The following is a 6,000-nucleotide window of genomic DNA, read 5'->3' as shown; positions in this document are numbered from 1 at the left end:
CAGGTGAAATGAAGTTTCATGTTATCTTTAATCCAGTAGAGCCGAAATAGATTTCGACAAGTGATGGGTATAGAAAAGTCCAAATGGGATACCTTACGTGCTTTTGCGAGGTGCTGGGGCTTCGAGGCCCCGGGTGTTTTAGGGTTACGGCTAAGTAGTTAGTCTGGCTTTGGGGTTCGTGAAATTGACACTTGAAGATGGAGATGCACGTGCCCTCGCGGTTCGCAACAAGCTTACGGGTTTTCCCTGCGCCCCGTTACACAGCGGTTTTTAAGTGTCAGTGTTAATTAGTTAGAATTAAGTGATGTGGAAAGTTCCGTTTTTACCGCCGCACGAACCATCAACAGGTGTGGCTCCTATATCCCTGGACCTGTGGGTCTGAAACAAATTGGGTCACTCTTTAAAAAAAAGAATTTTTTTAAATATTTATCTTTTTGAGAGTGAGTGTGGGGGCGGGGCAGAGAGAGAAGGAGACACAGAATCCGAAGCAGGCTCCAGGCTCCGAGCTGTCAGCACAGAGCCGGACGCGGGGCTCGAACCCACGAACTGTGAGATCATGATCTGAGCCGCAGTCGGACGCTTAACCGACTGAGCCACCTAGGCGCCCCCGGATCCGTCACTCTTAAAATATGAGCGGTTTTCTGTTTTCCGGGTGAGACTGGTCTTCCAAGCTCTACAGCCCATCACTGTTCCCCACCCCCAGGCCCCAACTTCAGTTCAGCCAAACTCTCTTTTTGTTCCTTGTGCGTCTGGCACAGCATTTCCAGCGGAACCGCTACCCACAGCCTCTTCTGCCTGCCCTTGGCATGGCTGGTGCTTTGTCTTTCAGGTCTGCCTGTTCACATGTGTTTTTCCCAGAGAAGTGGATCCCAGGGGTTCCCTGGCCAGTGTTCAAACTCCGAGTGTAGACCTCAACACGAGTTCAGGCTACTGGCCTTTCTTATCCAGCCACTGCTGTGATTGGTGTTGGTACAGTTAGCTGCAAGGCCTCACGATGCTGGGCTTTGTTTTTCTTCTCTTTACATTTGTATCTTACATTAGGTTAAAAAAAGTTTTTTGTGTGTGATTAAAATCATTGAAAGTTTTTTTTCCCCCCTTTGAGATGATTTGGCTGCAAAAGAATCCACTTTTATGATCGGCTACTATTTCTTGTCGAATTTCTGTGACTGCGAAAATCTAATTTTCCAATTATTTCCAAATGTAATTCAATTGTTTATGTGAATATCACATTTAATGATGGATGCAGTTGCCATGATGTTGTTTTCCAGACTTAATTAAATACTTATTCACTCCCAACTTTGTAGTGTTCTCTTTGCATTGTGGAACTTCCCCGCACCCCCCAACCTTTTCACACCTCCTGAAAAGCTCATCAGCCACCAGCTACGTCTGTGGTGCTAATGAAGAAAATGGCTCCGTCTGTAATGAGTTCTCCATACAGCTGGCGGCATAGTCTCCAGTGTAAACCAGATCATGTCATTACCCCGCTCAGAACCTTCGAAGGCTCATGAGATTGGGAGTGAAACCGAAGATCTTTACTGTGGCTTAGGGCCCACACGGTGACCTCAGCTGACCTCTTGGGCTTCAGCTACTGCCTTCCTCTTGTCACCACTCTCCAGCCTTGCTGGCTTTGTTTACCATCTTTCCACACACCAAGCTTATTCCTGCTGTAGGCCTTTGCACTTGCTCTGCCCTCGGCCTGGAATGTGCTGTTTTCAGATAATTGCGTGGCTGTCTCATTCCCGTCATTTATGGTTCGACTACAGTGCTCCCCTCAAAGAGGCTTTCCCAGGCCACCCTAGTTAAGGCAGCTCCTTTTTTTTTTTTTAATGTTTATTTTGACAGAGAATCCCAAGCAGGCTCTAAAGCTGTTCGTGCAGAGCCTGATGTGGAGCTCAAACCTATGACCCGGGAGATCATGATCTGAGTCGGAGGAGGCTTAACCTACTGAGCCACCCAGGCACCATAAAGCAGCTTTCCCTTAATCACATCACCCTGTCTTATTATCTTCATAGCGTTCAGAACTTAAATTGATTTTAGACTGTGCTTTTCTTGCATCATCCCTCAGTAGATTGACAGCTAGTTAAGGGCAGAGACCTCACTTGCCTCACATTGACCTCTGAGTGTATTCAAAAGAATAAATTCACGTAAAGGGCTTAACCTAGTACCTGGGATCTGAAAAGCACTCTGTAACATGAACTCTTAGTAGTATGTGGTAATAAGGAGAGAAGTCTTCGTTCTTTTAAAAAAAAAATTTTTTAATGTTTTATTTATTTTTGTGAGAGAGAGAGAGAAGGGGACACAGAATCTGAAGTAGGCTCCAGGCTCTGAGCTGGCTGTCAGCACAGAGCCTGACGCGGGGCTCAAACCCACGAATGGTGAGATCATGACCTGAACCAAAGCTGGACACTCAAACTGACTGAGCCACCCAGGCACCCCGAGAAGTCTTCATTCTTACGTAATATTTCAGCTGCACACACATTTGGAAAGGTAGAAGAAATGCTATAACAAAATACATTTTTACCAGTTACCTAGCTTATGGAGCCACCAAACATTAGAGATGCAATCAAAAGGCCTTGTATGTACCCCTGCCTCAAACCAAGTCCTTTCCCCTTGTAACCACAACCCTAGATTCCATGTATATTTTTCTATGCACGTTTGCACAACTTAACATACATGTGTCTTTAGACGATGTATTATATGTCATGTTCTACAGTTTTATATAAATGAAATCTGTGCAAAGAAAGAGTTGCCGTAGTAGGCATGAGACTGCTGTCCTTAGAACGGTCTGTTTGCAAGGTTGGCCCTTGACTGGTCTCTAGGGACTTGGATTTCAGAAGGGTTCCTCCATCCCCTAAAGAGCGGCTCATGGTGCCTAGACTGTACAGTGTGCTTTATGTTGAATATCTCCTTTCCTTCTGGAGTCTGGTGTGTTGGTACCTGACTAGCCCCCTGTAAATACCCTGGGCATTGAGTCCCTAATGAGCTTCCGTGGTGGGCATTATTTCACGTGTGTTGTCACACCTCTCCTGAAGGAACTAGGTGCATCCCACGTGACCCACTGGGAGAGGATTTCTGGAATCGTGTGCCTGGTTTCCTTTAGACTTTGCACCGCGTGTGCGTATTTTCCCTTGGCTAATTTTGCTTTGTACCTTTTCACTGTAAGAAATCACAGCTGTGTGTAGGCTCTATGCTGAACTCTGTGAGTCCTCCTAGTGAATCATTGAAACTGGGGTGATCTTGGGGACCCCTGACACAGTAGCATACTGGACATATACGTATAAGGTGAGGCAAGCATGGCACCCATGGCCCCAAATTTAAGGAGACGTTCACTCTCGTGTTCACGCAAGTGTCCAACCTGTACAACCCTGAGGATGAGTTCCTCCTAGAATTTTCACTCTAGACACCTTGCTTGCTCCAGTCCCAGCCATTACCTCGGAAACTTGCTTTTTCTGTCCAACATACTCCTTTTGCAATGCATCTGTGTTTACACCTATGGAACATTGCTGCAAAAGCAGTATGTTGGACAAAAATATGTATATTTTCACTGCCATAGCTATACTGTCTGATGTGGTAGCCATTTTCTACACGTGGCTATTTAGATTTCAATTAATCAGAATTAAATAGAAAGGTCAATTCCCTCATCACTCTTAGCCACATTTTATGTGTCTAATAGGCAGCCTGTGGCTGATGGCTACCACATTTGGACAGCGTGGGTAGAGAATACTTGCATGGTCACAGAAAGTTTTGTTGCGCTGTGTTTACTTCCCTGTTTACCTCTTGCTTAGTATTTAGGTGGTTCCTTATTTTCTACTCCTGCAAACGGTGCTTCAGGGGCCATTGCTGTACACGTCTCCTTGTGCGCACATGCAGCAGTTTCCCTAGGATACACACCTAGGAGCTGAGTTGCTGGGTTACAGGAATATCCACCTTTACTAGATATTGCCAGTTTGCTCTTCAAAATGACCATTCCAGTTCTTTCTCCTACCAGTAGTGTTGCTATTGCTCAGTGTCCTTATCAATGCTTGGTACTGTCAGGTTTTTGCGTTGTTTTTCTGATGGGTGAAAATTAGTGGTTTCAGTTAGCATTTCCCTGATTACTAGTGAGATGGAGCTATTTATGTCTGTTTATGGACCCTTCGTCTTCTGTGAGTTGCCGCTTCATATCTTCATCCGTTTTCCTGCTGCATTGATTTCATCTTCTTGAGTACAGATGTTCTTCTCACGTCTGAAACTTGCCTTTCCATTTGCATAGTGTCTTTTGAAGTTCAGAATTTATTATTATGTTAATGTCATCAGAATGATCAGTCTACTTAAAGCTGGTGTTTTTCGTGCCCTTAAGAAATCTTAACCTATATCTACTGTTGTTTTTTTTTTTCTTCTTGGAAGTTTTCCTTTTCATATTTAGCTTTTAAAAAATCTACCTGGGATGTATTTTTGTTTCTGACGTGAGGTGGGACTGTGATTTTGGTTTTTTTCCACACAGAAGCCAGTTGTTCTGGTTTCCTTTATTGAGTAGTTCAGTGGTTTTCAAAATGTGGTCCCCTGGGGATCCACGAGGTAAATCATTTTCGTAATAATTCCAGAGTGTTACTTGCATTCCTCATTTGCACCGTGTTGTCCTGTGCACGACTGGTAGAAAAGCAGTGGTGGGTAAAACTGCTGGTGCCTTCACACAGGAGTCTGTGCAGTGTCCCCAAACCGTAGTTGTAGTGGTCACTGTCCTCGCTGCTGCTACACATTCACTGTTAAAATAATTTCACTTAAGGGGTGCCTGGGTGGCTCAGTTGATTGAGCGTCCAACTTCAGCTCAGGTCATGATCTCACGGTTTGTGAGTTTAAGCCCCATCAGGCTCTGTGCTGACAGCTCAGAGCCTGGGGCCTGTCTTCCGATTCTGTGTCTTCTTCTCTCTCTTCCCCTCCCCTGCTCATGCTCTGTGTCTCTCTCATTCAACAATAAATAAATCTTAAAAAATAAATAAAAATAATTTCACTTAAGAGTGTCCTTGAAGAAGCCATGAAAAGTAGTAATTGTGTTAAAACAGCCCTCTGAGCAAGTGTTCGTACCATTCTGTGGGGTGAAGTGGGAAGTTTGCACAGAGCACTTCTGTTGCTTGCTGAATGATGGTAGGTGAGGAAATGCACTTGCACAGTTGCTTGGGTAGAGGCGGAGCTGCTGCCTTTTCTCCTGGAACGCCAGTTTTGCTTGACAGGCGGCAGTTATTCAGTTCGGATATTTGGCAGATGTTTTCTCAGAAATGAATGAAGGGAGCTGGTCACTTTGAGGACAACTGATGGTTTGTCGCCAGTGATAAAATTTGAGCTTTCAAGCGGAACCTAGCCTTTGGGAAAGCTTTTATTCTCCATGAGCCTGACAACTTTGTGATGTTTAAAGATTTTTTTCTGATAAGATCAGTGGTGATATTAACAGAATTTAAATATTGTGTAGTGAAGATTAAAAAAAATCCTATAGTAATTTAGTAAATCAGTATTTTCCAGTAGGCCAAGGGGACTCAATGTAATGATATGAAAAGTTCATTGATACAGTTTCATATTCCATCTTACAACTAACTTTTAATTTTTTAATGTTTTTTTTTTTTAATTTATTTTTGAGAGGCAGAGAGAGAGCATGAGAGGGGAGGGGCGGAGAGAGAGGGAGACACAGAATCCAAAGCAGGCTCCAGGCTCCGAGCTGTCAGCACAGAGCCAGACGCGGGGCTTGAACTCATGAACCATGAGATCATGACCTGAACTGAAGTCACTCAACTAACTGAGCCACCTAGGCACCCCTGACCTTACAACTAACTTGAACACACCACAACTTGTTGAGTTTTGGTATAAGTAATAAAGTAGGATATCTCCAATTAGCTGAAAAGGTTATAGTGCCCCTCCTTTTCTAACTGTATCTGTGTCAGGAAGGATTTCCTTTATGAATTTCAGCTGAGAGCATAGTGCAGCAGATTGATGGCCAACCTGTGTGAGAATTCAGGTCTCTTCTATTAG

At 44.1% G+C, this 6,000-nt stretch overlaps 1 long non-coding RNA gene across 1 annotated transcript in view; it reads left to right on the top strand.

Annotated features, from left to right (window-relative positions):
• The window catches only part of LOC144232633 (uncharacterized), a 35,768-nt gene that overhangs the window by 621 nt on the left and 29,147 nt on the right, over positions 1-6,000 (top strand). The gene's annotated exons all lie outside the window — the stretch shown is intronic.

This window comes from Crocuta crocuta, unplaced genomic scaffold (assembly GCF_008692635.1).
Source record: "Crocuta crocuta isolate KB4526 unplaced genomic scaffold, BGI_CrCroc_1.0 scaffold693, whole genome shotgun sequence".
Taxonomy (NCBI): Eukaryota; Metazoa; Chordata; class Mammalia; order Carnivora; family Hyaenidae; genus Crocuta; species Crocuta crocuta.
The sequence above is the reverse complement of the archived record's forward strand: the minus strand, read 5'-3'. Positions and strand labels throughout refer to the sequence as shown.